This window comes from Oryctolagus cuniculus, chromosome 5, assembly GCF_964237555.1.
Source record: "Oryctolagus cuniculus chromosome 5, mOryCun1.1, whole genome shotgun sequence".
NCBI classification, from domain to species: domain Eukaryota; kingdom Metazoa; phylum Chordata; class Mammalia; order Lagomorpha; family Leporidae; genus Oryctolagus; species Oryctolagus cuniculus.
Genome location: NC_091436.1, coordinates 147,345,179 through 147,363,055, shown reverse-complemented (window position 1 = coordinate 147,363,055; position 17,877 = coordinate 147,345,179). Strand labels below are relative to the sequence as shown.

At 45.0% G+C, this 17,877-nt stretch overlaps 1 protein-coding gene and 1 pseudogene across 1 annotated transcript in view; both read left to right on the top strand.

The window, feature by feature from the left end:
* Positions 1-17,877, top strand: part of MBOAT1 (membrane bound O-acyltransferase domain containing 1) — a 273,642-nt gene that overhangs the window by 129,273 nt on the left and 126,492 nt on the right. The gene's annotated exons all lie outside the window — the stretch shown is intronic.
* On the top strand, positions 1,419-9,268 carry LOC100353855 (toll-like receptor 1; annotated as a pseudogene).

The following is a 17,877-nucleotide window of genomic DNA, read 5'->3' as shown; positions in this document are numbered from 1 at the left end:
TGGTCCATCCTCCACTGCACTCGCTGGCCACAGCAGAGAGCTGGCCTGGAAGAAGGGCAACCGGGACAGAATCCGGTGCCCCGACCGGGACTAGAACCCGGTGTGCCGGCGCCGAAAGGCAGAGGATTAGCCTACTGAGCTGTGGCTCCAGCCCTGTTTCACTCTTAACATGGACAACTGCTGACCCACTTCCAATTCCCAGCACATGTTTCTGCATATTGGTGCGACCCACCATCTTCTTGGTCTCCTTTGGATTTCAAAGGGAGGGGCCCGGTCTGATGCTGTTGGTTGGCAACCTGGCCATTGTGGCTTGTGGTGCAGTGCCCCCGTGGGTCCCAGGGAGCCCCAGAGGCCCCAGCTACCTCTGCCTCTGTTACAGGCCACGCCCCCTCCCACCTTTCAGCAGGACCAGTGCCCACCAGTAGAGGGTGCTGAAGGAGCCTGGGGCACGGCACACCTACTCCTTACTCCAGCCTCTGTCCAGTTTGTGTTTTGTAGCTTTGCTTTGGGTTTTGATATTATTTTTTTAAAAAAAATTCATTTATTTATTTGAAAGAGTTACACAGAGAGAGTGCTGATTCACTCCCCAAATGGCTGCAATGGCCAGGGCTGGACCAGGCTGAAGCAAGGAGCCAGGAGCTTCTTCTGGGTCTCCCATGTGGGTGCATGGACCCAAGCACTTGGGCCATTCTTTGCTGATTTCCCAGGCCATTAGCTGGTAGTTGGATCTGAAGTGGAATAGCCAAATCATGAACCAGCATCTATATGAGATGGCAACATAGCAGGTAGATGCTTTACCTGCTATGCCACAACCAGCCTCGTGATGTTTCTAATTGTGATTTATGTACAGGTGTTTTAAAAAAGCCTGATACTTCTTGTAGCATTTGGAATTTTAATTTTCCACTCTACAGTGCGAGCGTGTCCTCATATCATGAATCTTCTGCTCCTTTCTTTCTGCTCCAGAGAGCATACCGAGAAAGAAAAGCTAGTGACAGCTTGAGCATGGCCTACTAATTTAATATTTTAAAAGTTATTTATTTGCTTTGCAAGTGGCAGAGACAGAAATAGACCTGTCATCCACAGGTTCACTTCCCAAATACCCCCCAGCGGGCTCTGGCCTGGCTGGAGCCAAAGTCAGGAGACAAGAACTCGATCTTTGGTCTTGCACATGAGTGGCAGGGACCCAGGTACTTGCTGCTTTCCAGGGTTCACGTTAGCAGGGGAGCAGCATTCAGGAACTGAGCTGGGGCTGGACTCTTGGCACCCAGATACAGAATATGAGCATCTCAGGCAGTGTGTTAACTACCGTGCCAAGTGCCAGCCTTCCTCCCCAATTTTAATTTTAAAAAGGTAAATCCGTTGCAAACAAGTAGTAAAAAATTTCGTGGGCGTATCTCACAACCCATCACAGTGTGGAGATGGAGGCTACTTCTTTGAACCATCGAACGCGCTGCTGCCAAGTAAGTGACTGTTTGGACAGTAGGATGGACCTTCACAGCAAAACAACTCTTTTGGTCCAGAAAGTTGAATGATCTCCCCAAAGCCTACCAAGCAACTAAAGCCTGTTTCCTTCACAAGCTCATCAAACTTGAATTGCTATTTGTGAAAGATTATTTATCAAGGTGTAATAAAAATATTGATGAAAGGAATCTCAGTAGATAGCACTAATAAAATACATCAACTCTCCAAACTTGTTTGTGCCTTTAAATATCAGTAACCTACAGGTATATTTTGAACCTACTAGTAGATTTCATACGAATGGAGTATTTAAAATAAATGTAATGCTTATTCCTGGTTAACATAGTTTTTGGTGTTTTAAAACTTTTTTAAAGACTTGATTTACACACTGGATAGCAATACCACTTTACAAAAATAGACATAAGACAGCCCTGAATTAAACAGTAAATGCACACAAAAATTCAGTACTTTGGTCTTGGTAAGGGAAAGGGTGAGGCAGATTTCAATTAGCCAGCACCATTGAACCCCAATAGGGTGGTTGGGGGTACTGCTAAATCACTGTTTCCTGTAGATCCAAGGTGGGAAGGGTGGTCGAATTACCAGAAAGTGCCTGCCGAGGGAAGCTTTGCAAAGGGCAGGGTAGGGGAGAAGTGAGAGGCGTCAGACCTGCTTTGTTTTGGCCTGGGAGACGGGTGGGCAGCGACTTCTGGTTAACGTTTTTTAGGTGTAGCACCTTCAGGGTGTCAGCCTTACTTGAAACGTCTCTTGAGGCTGATTTCAGAGAACACGGGCTGTTCCCCGAACACAGGAGAAATGACTGAACTGCTCTCAGTTACCAGTAATAAATCTCTGTCCAAATGATCTGAAATGCTCCACGCTTGAGTTTTCAGAAGTGGTGTAAAATAGTGACATCTTGTGGCCATTTCGGGTAATTTCACATGACTCTTGGATGCTGAATTCAGGCTAGATTAGTTTGTTCATTCTCTGAGTCCTAGCCATTGCCACTTGAATCTCTTTTGAACAGGAAGTGGTATTCTGTTGTAAAGATTTTTTTTTTAATTTTTAAATGATTTTTTTATTTGAAAGTCTGAGTTACAAAGAGAGGGCAGAAATCTGGTTGACTGCCCAGATGCCGACAAAGGCTGGGGCTGGGCCAGGTTGAAGTCAGAAGCCAGGAACTTCATCTGGATCTCCCATGTAGGTGGCAGGGCCTAAATATGTAGGTCATGTTCAGCTGCTTTTCCCAGGGTATTATCAGGGAGCTGGATGGGAAGTGGAGCAGCTGGGACACAAACCGGCATCTGCATGGGATGCTGGTGTCACAGGCAGCGGCTTTACCTGCTGCACCAGAATGCTGGCCCCCATGTAGTAAGGATTAATGACTGTATTTCTCCACAGTCAAATAGCGAATTGCTTGCCTGCACTGTCCTCTTCCTCCTTTAGAAACAAACAAAACCAACAGAGTGTGTGAACTCAGAGGAGCGGAGATAGTGAAGGCTAAATAACTTTGCGTAAGGTGTATTTCTGCTTCTTACTTGCTGTGTGACCATGAAGAAAGTGAGCAACCTCTTTGAATTCTGTTCTTCTTAGGTGGAAATATAGCAATGGATAGCCATTGGGATGGTGGGGTAAGCCGTGAGTTAAACCCTAACGTGAGTTATTAGGTGGGTGGCTTTCTGAAATGATGGTATGGTGGGGGAAAATTCCTATCACAGTGACATGAGGCCGTGGGTGTTCTTTGGATACCAGTTTTCTCATCTTTAGAAGGTGAATGTCAGACAAGCCTACCAGCAATGTTACTTTCATCCTCGTTCTATAATGCAGTTTTCTTCTACAGTCTTGGGAGTCTCTCCATTTCTCAGCGTTAGCTGTCAGCCTCTGGATGTCTCCGTCTCAGCTGACTTATTATTTTGCCCATGACTTTGTCCTGAGTGTTTTGTTTCCCAGGTAATAGGTACTGAGTGACCAATTTCTAAAGGAAATTTATTATATAGATATAATATTTTTATTCATTGCATATATTAATATATTAATCATATATATCTAATATTTTAATTTCTTTTTAAAATTTTTATTTATTTGAAAGGCAGAGAGAAGTAAAGAGAAAGAGAACACGAGACAGCAGAGATCGAGGGAGACTTGAAACAGGGAGAGGTCTTTCATCTGCTGGTTTACTCCCCACATGCATACAATGGCAGGAGCTGGTCCAGGCTAAAGCCAGGAGCTGGGAACTCAGTCCGGGTCTTTTGTGAGAGGCAGGGGCTCAAGCATTTGAGCCATCACCTGTTGCCTCCTAGAGTGTGCATTAGCAGGGAGCTGGAATTGGAAGCAGAGCCAAGAGTTGAACCCACGCACTCTGGTATCAGATATGTGCATCTCATGCAGTATTTTAATTGCTGTGCCCAAAACCTGCATCTTAATTTTTTTTTTTTTTTGACAGGCAGAGTGGATAGTGAGAGAGAGAGACAGAGAGAAAGGTCTTCCTTTTGCCGTTGGTTCACCCTCCAATGGCCACCGCAGCCGGCACTCTGATCCAATGGCAGGAGCCAGGTACTTACTTATCCTGGTCTCCCGTGGGGTGCAGGGCCCAAGCACTTGGGCCATCCTCCACTGCACTCCCTGGCCACAGCAGAGAGCTGGCCTGAAAGAGGGGCAACCGGGACAGAATCCGGCGCCCAGACCGGGACTAGAACCTGGTGTGCTGGTGCCGCAAGGTGGCCTATTGAGCCACGGTTCCGGCAATGTTTTTAAACAAATGATAAAAAAGCAGGCATACACATACAGAGCATACAACTATAATAAAACAGGTTGAAGGAAGTTAAAACTAACCTTCAAGTTTATAAACTTAAGCTTATGTGTCGGAAAAGAGCATGATCTGGAAGTAAGTGCGCATGCGTCTCAAAAGGTTAGAGTGAGAAAAGCTGATTAAACTCCCCCAAAAAGTAAAAAGAAAGAAGCAGGAAAAAACAATGAAATATAAAACTATTAATGAAGAGGAGAAATAGGGCTGCAGGTTAATTCTTGGACAAGATTAATGAAATTAATAAACTCCTGGGTAGATAGATTGATTAAAGTACAACAGCTAGCAAACACAAATGACCATTATCAGAAATAAAAAGCAGGGAAGTCCATAGATCCTGTAACAAACATTTAAAAGATTAAAAGAATATCACAAGAAACCTTGAAGATTAAGTTTGATTAATTAGACAAAATTGGCACCTTCCTCAAAACCACAACAGATCAAATTGACAGAAGAAGAAATAGAAAAACCAAAACAGCCTTATAGCTATCAAAGAAATTGGATCTATAATTAACAACATTTCCACAGGGCAACCTGTAGCCTTAAAGTCTCACTGGTGAACTGTCCTAATAATTCAGAAAGAATTCCTGCTAAACTTTTATAACTCCAGTATCCCAATAACCTTGACATCAAAACAAGAGAGACATTTTAAGGAAAACCACAATTGAGTTTTCCTTAAAAGTCCAAGTGTATTAAAAATATATAAAAAGGGCCGCCTGCCTCTCGCCATGTGATGGCCTGTGCCACCCTGGATTCTGCCGGCAAAGTCACCACCTGATGCAGCCCCTTGTCCTTGGGCCAGAATGAGCCTTCATGAATGCCAATGAGAGGTAACAGGTCCTCTTTTGCAATAGAAGAAATAAAAAATCAGGACAACTAAGGCACCTTTAGACAGCTCTAATAAAAGGGACCTGATTCAAGGTGCTCTGAAGAACAGCATCGGGCATTAGGAATGTCTAGTGTTACAAAAGGACTAAAACTATTTCTAGCACCTTCCATCTTGCCATCATTGTCATGTTAATACTTGGGGTCAGCATCCAGCTCTCTGATGGAAGTGAGTTTTCCTTTAATATGTCAAAAACAGGCCTACTGCATGTTCCCAAAGACCTGTCTCTGCAAACCACGGTCTTAGATATTTCACAAAACTCTGTATCTGAGCTGTTCAGGTAGTGGATGTCCTATCACTCTCAAAGCTGAGGATTTTGATAATTTCTCACAACAGAATCCAGTGTCTTGATTTCAGTGTGTTCAAATACAACCAGGAATTGGAACACCTGGATGTGTCCCACAGTAACTACGGAAGATTTCTCGCCACCCTAGTATGAATGTCAAGCACTTAGACCTCTGGTTTAATGCATTTGGTGCTCTCCCCATATGCAAACAATTTGGCAACATGTCTCAGCTGAAATTCCTGGGGCTGAGTGCAACCCAGTTATGAAAGTCAAGTGTGCAGCCAGTCACTCATTTGAGTATCAGTAAGATTTTGCCAGTCTTGGTCTTAGGAGACCTTTGGCGGGTGGGTGGGTGGGGAGCCTGAGGCGCTTTGAGATTTTAATACAGAGAGTTTGCATATTGTTTTCCCCTCCAAAAAGGAATTCCATATTTTGCTAGATGTGTCAGCTCTAATACTAACTGTGCTAGATGACAATGAAAGTTTTTATTTCCTAAATGTTCTGTCAAAACTTCGAAAGAATCTGAGGTTTCTTCAAAGTTCACCTTAAACAATATTGAAATGACTTGGAATTCTTTCCTTAGGGTCCTCCAGTTGGTTTGGCCTTCAACCATACAGTATTTCTTAGTTTCAAAGGTGAAAGAACAGGGTCAACTTGACTTCAGAGATTTTAATTATTCTAACACTTCCATTAAGGCCTTGTCTATACACCAACTTTTCAGTAATACGTTTAGTCTTCCCTAAGGTAGCAACTGCAAAATATTGTTAAATATGAACGTCTGAAATTTCACAGTGTCTGGGACACACATGATCCATATGCTTTGTCTACTCCAAATTTGTCCACTTACGCGTTTGGATTTTTCTAATAACCTCTTAACAGAAATAATTTTTAAAAATTCTGGAACCTTGGCTAATCCTCCGCCTGCGGCGCCAGCACACCGCGTTCTAGTCTCGGTCAGGGTGCTGGATTCTGTCCCGGTTGCTCCTCTTCCAGTCCAACTCTCTGCTGTGGCCCGGGAGTGCAGTGGAGGATGGCCCAAGTGCTTGGACCCTGCACCTGCATGAGAGACCAGGAGAAGCACCTGGCTCCTGGCTTCAGATCAGCGCTGTGCGCCGGCCACAGCGCGCTGGCTGCAGCAGCCATTGGGGGGTGAACCAGCGGAAAAGGAAGACCTTTCTCTCTGTCTCTCTCTCTCTCACTGTCCACTCTGCCTGTCAAAAAAAAAAAAAAATTCTGGAACTTTAACTGAGTTAAAGGCATTTAATTTACAGAGGAATCAATTAAAGGAACTTACGGACTTAATTCATATTACCAAGGACATGAAGTCTCTATAACAATTGGATGTTAGCCAAAATTCACTAAGAAATGATGAAAATAAGGTGGATTGCTCTTAGACTAGAAGTTTGTTAAATGTAAATCTGTCTTCCAGTGCTCCTACAGTCTCTGTTCTCAGATGTTTACCTCCCAAGGTCACAATAACAGAATAACGACCGTTCCTAAAGATGTCACCCGTCTGGAGATGTTGCAAGAATTTCGTGTTGTTTTCAGTTCTTCAGTGGACCTCCCTGGGTGTGGCCCCTTCGGCAGCCTCTCTCTACTGATCATTGAACATAATTCAGTTTCCCATCCATCAGCTCCTTTCTTCCGGAGCCACCAGAAGATTGCATCGATCAGAGTGGGAAGCAGTCCGTTCCACTGTACATGCGAGCTAAGAGAATTCATCAAAAGTATAGGCCAGCTGTCGAGCGAGGTGGTAGAGAGCTGGCTTGATAACTATAAGTGTGCCTACCCAGAAAGCTACAAGGGAACCCTGCAAAAGGACTTTCACGTGTCTTAGTTATCCTGCACCACACACAGCTCTGATGACAGGCAACGTGGGGACCACCGTGCTGCTGATGGCTGCTTCTGTGACCTGGTGTCTGAGGATGGTGTGTCAGGAGACCTAGACCCGGCACAAAGCTGAAAATGTCCCCTTAGTGGAACTCCAAAGAACTCTCCAGTTCCATGCATGTATTTCATACAGTGGGCGTGATTCTGCTTGGGTGAGGAGTGAATTAGGAAAAGAAGATACCTGGATTTGTCTGCACGAGAGAGACTTTGTTCCTGGCAAGAGCATTTTGTGGAAAACAGCATAAATTGCACTGAGAAGAGTTACAAGTCCATCTTTGTCTTGTCTCCTTTTTCCAGAGTGAGTTGTGCCATCATGACCTGTGCTTTGCTCACCACAATCTCTTCCATGAAGAATCTGATAACTTCATCCTGGTCTTGCTGGAACCCATTCCACAGTACTCTATTCCCAACAGCATCACAAGCAAGGAAAGTCGTCACCTACAGTGCCGGCATCCCATATGGGTGCCAGTTAGTCTTAACTGCTCCTCTTCTGATCCAGCTCTTTGCTGTGGCCTGGGAAAGTGGTAGAAAATGGCCCAAGTCCTTGAGCCCCTGCAGTTGTATGGGAGACCCGAAAGAAGCTCCTGGCTCCTGGCTTCAGATTGGCCCAGTTCCAACCATTGCAGCCATTTGAGGAGTGAACTAGTGGATGGGAGACCTCTCTCTTTCTCTCTCTCTCTCTCTCTCTCTGCCTCTGCCTCTGCCTCTCTGTAACTCTACCTTTACAATAAATAAATAAATATTGTTAAAAAATTAGGAACAAGAAAACATACAGTGGAGTTCCTGGTAAATGCAATAAGGCACAAAAGAGAAATGAGAGATGCAAGCATATCTTGTCTTACTGTGCTTTGCTTTATTGCATTCACTAATATTGGGATTTTACAGACTGAAGGCCTATGGCAACCCTCTATCCAGCAAATGGTTGGCACCATTTTTTCAGTGACATGTGCTCCCTTCTTGTCTGTGTCACATTTGGGTAATTTTTCCAATATTTCAAACTGTTTCATGATTATGTGCTGTAATGATCCAAGATCACCTTATTTGTTTGCAATTGAGAGTGAGAGAGTGAGTTCCCAACCTCTTATCCACTGGTTCACTTCTGAATATCCCCTAGTGGCCAGAGCTGGGCCAGGTCTAAGCCAGGAGCCGGGAACTCAGTTTGGGTCTCCCACATGTGTGGCAGGTTCATCTACCTAAGGCACAATGTGCTTCCTCCTAGGTCACACATTGGCTGGAAGCTGGAATCAAGATCAGAGCCGAGACTTGGACCCAGACACCCCGATATGGGATGTGGGTATCCCAAGTGACCTCTTAACTGCTAAGCCAAATGCCTGTTGCAAGGGGATCAATGATCTTTAATATTACTATGGTAATTGTTGTGGGATACCAGGAACCATGCCCACATTGGAAGGTGAACTTAATTAACAAATTTCTCTATTTCTGCCCCTTTCCTTGGACCTCCCTACTGCCTGAGACATAAAAAATATTGAAACATGGCCAATTAGTAACCCTACAATGACCTCTGTGTGTTCAAGTGAGAGGAAAATCACACATATTTCACTTTCAATCAAAAGCTGTAAATGATTATGCTTAGGGGGATGGCATGTTGAAAGCCAAGATAGAGAGCCTGCGCTGTGGCACAGTGGGTAAAGCTGCTGCCTGCAGTGCCGGCATCCTATATGGGCACTGGTTCGAATCCTGGCTGCTCCACTTCCGATCCAGCTCTCTGCTATGGCTTGGGAAAGCAGTGGAAGATGGCCCAAGTCTTTGGGCCCCTGCACCAGTGTGAGAGACCCTGAAAAAGCTCCTGGATCCTGGCTTTGGATTGGCACAGGTGCAGCCATTGTGGCCAATTGGAGAGTGAACCAGCGAATGGAAGACCTCTCTCTGTCTCTCTGCCTCTCCTTCTCTCTCTGTGTAATTCTGACTTTCGAATAAATAAATCTTTTTTTTTTTTTTTTTTTTAAGAAAAGCCAAGATAGGCCTAAAGCTGGAGTTCTTGTGCCAGAAAGTTAGCCAAGGCTTGGATGAAAAGGAACATTCATGAAGGACATTAGAAATGCTGCTCCTGTGAACACTTGACCAATAAGACAGTGAGCCAGCCCTGTGGCTTAGCAGGTAAAGCTGACACCTGCAGCACCAGCATCCCATGTGGGCATTGGTTCAAGATCCAGCTGGTCCACTTCCTGCTAATGAGCCTAGGAAAGCAATGGATGGTGACTCAAGTGCTCAGGCCCCTGCACCCATGTGGGAGACTCAGAAGCTTCTGGCTCCTGGCTCCTGGCTCTGCCCTGGCTGTTGTAGCCATCTAGGGAGTGAATCAGTGGATGGAAGATCTCTCTCTCTCTCCATTGCTCCTCTGTCTGTGTAACTCTACCTTTCTTTTTTTTTTTCTTTTTCTTTTTTTTTTTGACAGGCAGAGTTAGACAGGGAGAGAGAGACAGAGAGAAAGGTCTTCCTTCTGTTGGTTCAACCCCCAAATGTCCACCACGACCAGCGCACTGTGCTGATCCAAAGCCAGGAGCCAGGTGCTTCCTCCTGGTCTCCCATGCGGGTGCAGGGCCCAAGCACTTGGGCCATCCTCCACTGCCCTCCTGGGCCACAGCAGAGAGCTGGACTGGAAGAGGAGCAACCAGGACAGAATCCGGTGCCCCAACAGGGACTAGAACCTGGGGTGCCGGCGCTGCAGGTGGAGGATTAGCCTAGCAAGCCGCAGCACCAGCCAACTCTACCTTTCAAATAAATAAAATAAGTCTTTTCCTTATAAAAGCAAAGCAAGTGATGCAGCCTTGTACTGATACAGAGAAAGTCTCAGTGGTCTGAGAAGATCAAATCAGCCACAAGATTTTCTTAAGCCAGAGCCTAATCCAGAGCCTGACTTTACTTCTCTTCAATTCCACAAAGCCAAAAGCCAAGGAATCTGCAGAAGAGAATTCTGAAGCTAGCAGAGATTAAGTAATAAGGCTGAAGGAGAGACACTGTCTCTGCAACATAAGAGTTCAAGAGAAAGCAGCTAGTGCTGAAGGAGAATCTACAGCAAGTTGTCCATCCAAGACCCAGCTAAGGGCACTGATGAGGGTGGCTGGACTAAACTGCAGATTTACTAACCAGGTGAAATAGCTTTATGTTGGAAGACACTGCCATCTAGGACTTTCATAACTAGAGAGGAGAAGTCGATGTCTGACTTCAAAGTTCCAAAGGCCAGGTTGATTCGTTTTAGGGGCTAATGCAACTGGTAACTAATTTGCAGCCACTTGTCATTTACATCCTGAAAATCCTAGGGCCCTTAAGAATTGGATTCTACCCACTCTGCCTGTACTGCATAAATGGAATGGCAAAGCCTGGATGACAGCGCTTCTGTTTGCAGCCTGGTTTGCTGAATATTTTAAGCCTACTGTTGAGAACTGCTTAGGAAAAAAGATTCGGACCTCTGCTCACTGACAGTGCACTTGGGTGAGCAGGTGCACTGATGGAGACGCATGAGATTAATGTTGCTTTCATGCCTACTGACACAGCATCCACTCTGCAGCCCATGGATCAAGGAGTCACTTTAACTTTCAAGTTTTATTACTTAATACATTTTGTAAGGCGATAGCTGCCACAGAAAGCGATTCCTCTGATGTATCTTGGAAAAGGAAGTTGAAAACCTTCTGGAAAGGATTTACCTTTCTAGAAACCGTGAGGAATGTTTATGATTCATGGAGGAGGTGGGACTCTCGACAATAACAGAAGTTTGGAAGGGGTTGGTTCCAACCCTCATGGATGACTTTGAGGGATTCAAGACTTCGACGGAAGAAGTAACTGCAGATGTGGTGGAAAGCAAGAGAACTAGAACTATCAGTGTGGCCCACATGTGTGATTAAATTGCTGCAATCTCATGATAAAACTTTAATGAACTTTTCACCAAGATGGCACCGAAGGTGAAGAAGAAAGCTCTTGCCTCTCCCAAAGTCGAAGCCAAGCTTTGAAGGCCAAGAGGCAGTGCTGAAAATTGTCCACAGCCATTTAGAAAAAAAGAAGATCCACAAATCACTCACCTCCCAGAAGCCCAAGACACTGCATCCCTGGAAGTAGCCAGGAACTGAAGAGTTCCTCCAGGAGAAACAAGTCTGACCATTATGCCATCATCAACTCCCCTTGAGCACTGAGTCTGCCGTGCAGAAGACAATATGTACTTGTGATCATTGTCGACGTCAAGGGTAGCGGCATGAGCTCAGGCTGTGCAGAGACTCTGTGACACTGATGTGGTCAAGGTCAACACCCTGACCAGGAGAGGAAGGCATGTTGGCAGCGGACCTCTTGATTATGGTCTTTGGGTGTCCATAAAATTTTTCCCTAAATCCCTTTTTTTGGTAACTTGTTCTCTTATCTCAGGGAAAAAAGAAAGGAAGCAACTAACAGTGACTCCTACCACCATGAGAAAGTATATAGAGGGCAGGTTTTGTGGCACTGAGGGTTAAGCCACCACTTGGAATTTCTGCATCCCACGTTGGAATGCCTGGTTCTAGTCTTGTCTATTCCACTTCTGATACATCTTTCTGCTAATGGATCCTGGGAGGCAGCAGATGATGTCACTAGTCCTTGGGCCCCATCACTCATGTGGGAGACCCAGATTGAGTTCTGGGCTCCTGGCTTTAGCCTGGCCCAGATCCAGCTATTGTAGGCATTTGGGGAGGGAAGCAGGGGATGAAAGATCTCACTGTTGCTCTATCTTTCAAGTAGATGAAAAACGAACATTTTAAATACATTTATTTATTTATTTATTTGAAAGTCAGAGTTAGAGGGAGAGAGAGAAAGGGACTTATCTTCCATCCACTGGTTCACTCCCTAAAAGACCACAGTGGCCAGTGTTGGGCCAGGCTGAAGCAGGGAACCAGGAGCTTCAGCCAGATCTCCCATGGGAGTGTCAGGGGCCCTAACACTTGTGCCGTCCTCTGCTGTTTTCTCAGGCCATCATCAAGGAGCTGGAATGGAAGTACAACAGCTGGGACATGAACTGGCATCCATATGGGAAACTGGTGTGATAGGTAGTGGCTTAAACCGCTATGTCACAATGCTAGCTGCTAAATATTTTTTTTAAAGTGTTATAGGACTTAATTTAGTGTGAAGACACAGGGAATTCTTCCATGTGAAGGTGATATCTAAGTCGAGCCAGAAATAACCAGGCCAGGAGGAACTGAGTACACCTTCCAGGCAGAGGGGGCAGCTTGAAGGAAAGTCCTACCTAGGGAAAATGCCCAATGCATTAGTGTGTGACCAAGGGCAGCCAGTGTGACTTGAGTCAAGAGCAAGTGGGAAAGTCACTCCAGATGAGGGCTGCCCAGGTGAGCAAGGGCCAGACCACTCAGGGCCTTTGCCCAATAAAGATTCCAGTGCCTAGCAGAAGGGCATGAGAAATCATTGAAAGTTTCAAGGCAGAGCATATCAGTTAATGTGAGACCTTGTGGATTAAAGTTTGATAAGAAACAGGGCTTTCAAATAGTCTCAAAGTATGTTGCAACAATAAAATTTTTTTAAAAAGACAAGGATATTTGCTCCATTTATTTTTAAAAATATTTATTTATTTATTTATTATTTTGAAAGGCAGGGAAGAGAGAGAGAGAGAGAGAGAGATCTTCCATCCACTCATTCACCCCCAAAATGCCTGTAAAAACCAAGACTCAGCCTGGCTAAGACCAGGAGCCAGGTCTGCATCCGAGTCTCCCATGTGGGTGGCAGGGACCCAAGTACCTGAGCGTTCATCTGCTGCTTCCCAGCCAGGGAGCTGGATTGGAAGCAGAATAGCCAGGATTCAAATCAGTGGGTGTGGGGCCACCGCCTGCAGTGCTGGCATGCCATAAGAGTGCTGGTTCTAAGGCCCGGCTACTCCACTTCTGATCCAGCTATCTGCTATAGCCTAGAAGGGCAGTAGAAGAAGGCCCAAGTACTTGGGCCCCTAAACCCGCCTGGGCGACTTGGAGGAAGCTCCTGGCTCCTGGCTTCGGATAGGCCCAGCTTTGGCAGCTGTGGCCATTTGGGGAGTGAACCAGCAAAAGAAAGACTTCTATCTCTCTTTATGTCTCTGCTTCTCTGTAACTCTCTGCCTTTCAAATAAATAAATATTTAAAAAAATCAGTGGGTGCTCCACACATCAGCCTAATCCACTATGCCACAGTGTCCACCCCTCCACAAAGAAGATGCTTCTTGATTGCAAAGGGAAAATAGTTAACTTTAAGTAGAGAGACCTATAACCAAGTGATCAAAGTTACCACCACCAGTATTCTAAAGAATCTACACCCCATGCCTCCTCATGCAATGCATTGAGAACATAATGTCCTTTCTGTGACTCTGCTGTGATAGGAATTCATTCATGGGAAAACATAAGACACAACTGGGATGATATCCCACAAAATAAATGCCCTGCATCCTGGAAGAAAACTGAAGTAGAAAAAGACTAGGGACTGTTCTGTGTAGAAGAACTCTAAAGAGACATGGCCCCCTGTGCCTTGTGCCAGAACTTCTATCGTTACTATAAAGGACATCGCTGGGATTTGGAATGTTTGAGAAAGGTCTGTTGATTCAATCCTCGGTGTCCATGTCAGTCTCTGGATTTTGATCATTGTGCTCTGATTGTCTAAAAGAATATTGTCTTTACACACCGGAATACATAGGAGTGCAGGGACAGCTTGTATGCAACTTAGTTTCAGAAGGTTTAGGGGAAATGCACTTATGTGGAGAGAGGGAAGGGTGGGAAAGAGATAGACATGAGACATGAGAGGAGGAGAGAGTGAGAAAGAGAATAAATGAGAATGAAAGAGACCATGAAAGAGAGATGAATGATAAACACATCATGATAAAAAAAATTATAAAATGTTAATATTTAAAGACTCTGGGGACTATGAATTCTTCACAAATTTGCAACCTTTCTGTAAGTCTCAAATTATTTCAAAATTTAAAAAAGATTGCTTAGGCTGTAGCAAGAGAATCCACTGGAAAGAGGACAAAGGGGATATATGGATCCCATTCAGCAGGCAGCACAGTCATCTAGAATACTTCAGGACACTCAGGGTTGAGTGGAGTGGAAGGAATTAAGAGGTGTTTAGACTGAGATAGACAGCAGTTGATATGGATGTGGGTCACATCATTGAAATAAGGTAGAGTAGAGGAGCTGAGGTTTAATGAATTCCATTTTGTACAACACACATAAGATAACTTTTTTTAAAAAATATATTTGAAAGGCAGAGTTAAAGAGAGAGAGAGGGAGAGAGAGAGAGAGAGAGGAATCTTCCATCTGCTTGTTCACTCCTCAAATGGTCTCAATGGCCAGGGCTGGGCCAAACCAAAGCCAGGAGCCAGGAGATTGTCTGGGTCTCCCACACAGACCCAAAGACTTGGACCATTTTCCACTACTTTCCCAGGCCATTAGCAGGAAGCAGGATAAGAATTGGAGCAACTGGAACTCAAACCAGCACCCATATAGGATGCCAGCATTGTAGGCAGCAGCTTTACCTGCTATGCCACAATGCCAGCCCCATAAGATAACTTTTCAAATGTCCATGGAGATTTAGAAGAGGCAATTGTTTTGTGGTTGCAGAGCTCAGGGACAAGGTCAGGGCTAAAGATAGAAGTTTGATTCTTTCAAAATGTTTATGGAAATTATGTGTTACCAAAATCTGCATGGATTTCTTTTTTTTTTTAAGATTTATTTATTTATTTGAAAGTCAGAGTTACACAGAGAGAGGAGAGGCAGAGAGAATGAAAGAGAGTTCTTCCATCCGCTGGTTCACTACCCAGTTGGCTGCAATGGCCGGAGCTGCGCTGATCTGAAGCCAGGAACCAGGAGCTTCTTCTGGGTCTTCCACATGGGTGCAGGGGCCCAAGGACTTGGGGCATCTTCTACTGCTTTCGCAGGCCCTAGCAGAGAGCTGGATCGGAAGTGGAGCAGCCAGGTCTCGAACTGGCACCCATTTGGGATGCTGCAGGCAGCAGCTTTACCTGCTGTGACACAGCGCCGGCCCAGATTTCTTTTTCTCTTAAAACCAAAATATATTTATATTTTGATTCCATTTTCCCACTAACTTTTTGAAGTGCCTTCAAAATTAAGCCAGCAAACTTAAGAAAAAAGGTTTGAGTCTGTTTAGCCCACAGATGGTAGCTGAAGCCATGAGCACGGGTGAGGCCTAAGAGAGTAGAACAGAGATGAGGGCTAGAAGGTCAAATATTTTCAGGTTTGGTAGAAAAGAAAACAAACATATGCAGTGTTAGGACTGAAAATGGAGATGCAACCACAGGCAGGTGCATGGTGACAATAATTATAATGGGAGATTATATGAAATTTTATGATGTATTTGAAAATGTTTAGCAAAATACAAATTACCAATAACACAACATGGACAGACCATAACCACAAAACATACTGTAAAGATCATTAAAGATCTATCTGGGGCCAGCGCACTGGCGTGGTAGTAAGCCTCTTCCTGCAGTACTGGCATCCCATCCAGGTGCCTGCTGGTGTCCCAGCTGCTCCTCTCACAATTCAGCTCTCTGTTAATGACCTGAGAGAGCAGTAGAACATGGCCCAAGTGCTTGGGCCCCTGAACCCATGTGGGAAATCCAGAAGAAGCTCCTGGCTTCATATTGGTCCTGCTTCTACTGTTGTGGCCACTTGGGGGGTGAATCGGCACATGGAAAGCCTCTGTCTCTCCCTCTCTCTGTCTGTAACTCTGCATCTCAAATAAATAAATACATATTTTTAAAAAGTGTAAATAATCTATTAAAGGTCTATTTACCATTGATAAAATATATACTTTATAAGACCTTGGAAACACTTCATCTGAAGCAAAAAGAGGTGTTAAGAAGAAAGGATTAGAGAATTAAGAAGAGACTTTAAACAATGCAATGATAAGGTAATCAGAAGAGGCAAGGGTTAAATCCTGGCCCGATTCCTGCACTAGTATTAATTGCAAACATTTTCCTACTCACCACCCAGTGGGAGTCATTGCAGTGTCTCTGGAGCAAATCACCATGTGAGGGCCAGAACTTTGACACTTGTGACAAATCGCACAGTGTAGAATGTTTGCCGGGCATTAAAAAGAGAAGTTGTAGTACACAAATGCAGGACTAGTTATTGGTTATATTTTCTAGGAATCCGCCATCCAAGATTTGGTTTTAAAAGTATCTTCAAGAACTTGAGGTTGTGCTTGGAATTGGGTTGATCTGTCTTCCTCTCATTGTAAAGTCCCATGAGGGGAAATTGCTAACGTTACCATGTGAGATATAGATGGAGCTCTCACTGGGCAGAGACCTGGGAGTCTTAGAAAGAGACCATGGTGACAATTAACCAGGTGCTGGCCAAGGAGTTTTGTTGAGAGAAGGTTCAGGAGACAGGGCAGCTGGGATCCCTGTGGTGGGCAGAGGCTGTGGGAGACTGTGTGGGTCTCAGACCTGATCTTGACAGCTGTGGGAAACTCTCCTTGCTGATCTTCGTGCTTGGACATTCTGCTAAGCTGAGTTCTGTTCTGATGCTCGTCCTTGGTGACAGGAGGTGGGAGTTGAACACACATTGACTCCTTGCACTCTCCTTGCTTCTCACATGCTTTCCTCACCGCATTATTCTGGAGCAAGTTGTGGAATTGAAGCCACCCTTCAGTTCACACAACCGAGGTGGCAGAGCTGTGAAATACCTTGCATTTAGAGGGGAAGGAGATGTCAGTTTTCATTTGGCTTCCTTGTTTTGCAGAGGAGGAAATGGAGGTCAAGGGAAATATCCAGTAAACAAGAAGGGACCTTGTACTGGAGGACAGTTTTTCTGACTCACAGATTGGTGTTGTTTTCGTTAACCGTACTATGTCTCAGGAGACTGTGCATGGTTCTCCACTAGTGGCCGGCCAGAGAAGGTTCCCTGCTGCAGCCGGGACGGTGGTGCCATTGAGCACGTTGGGTGAGTGGGTTAGGAGGGGGGCAGGGAGGTGCAGCTTCTTAAAGGATAACCCTCAGGTGAGCACAGCAGCCTGCTCACTCATGGGCCTTCTGCGTGTGGTCCTGAATGCAGAGCACAGGCCACACAACGCATCTCCAGGGTGCACTGGAGTCACTGAACAGTGAGCTCTCCAAGAGCAGGGGCTGATTTGTCTTTCCCGCATAGAGTTGCCTGCAATCAATGTGTTTTGATTGATGTGACCAAGTATAGGTAAGCAGTTCCTGTGAAAATCTCAGCTCGTATGCAGTGGTTTTGGATGTTGAATGTCCTCCAAAGTTCCATGTATTAGAGGTTTGGTTCCCCCAAGTCTTATGTTGACGGTACTAAGAGAGTGAGAACTAAACTATGGCGTTTGGAGGTGGGCCCTTTGGGAGGTGATTGGATTGGATTAGGTTGTTAGGGTGGAGCCCCCATGGGTAAATCCTGGTGGCTTTATAAGAGACCATAAGACATAGGCTGACACACTGCTAGTCTGTTACCATGTGGCACTCTGCACCCCCTGGAACTCTGCTAGCAAGAACCAAAGGCTCAGCCAATGGAAGTCACCAGATCATGGACTTTGAGACTCCAGAACTGTAAGTCAAAAAAAAATCTCTTTT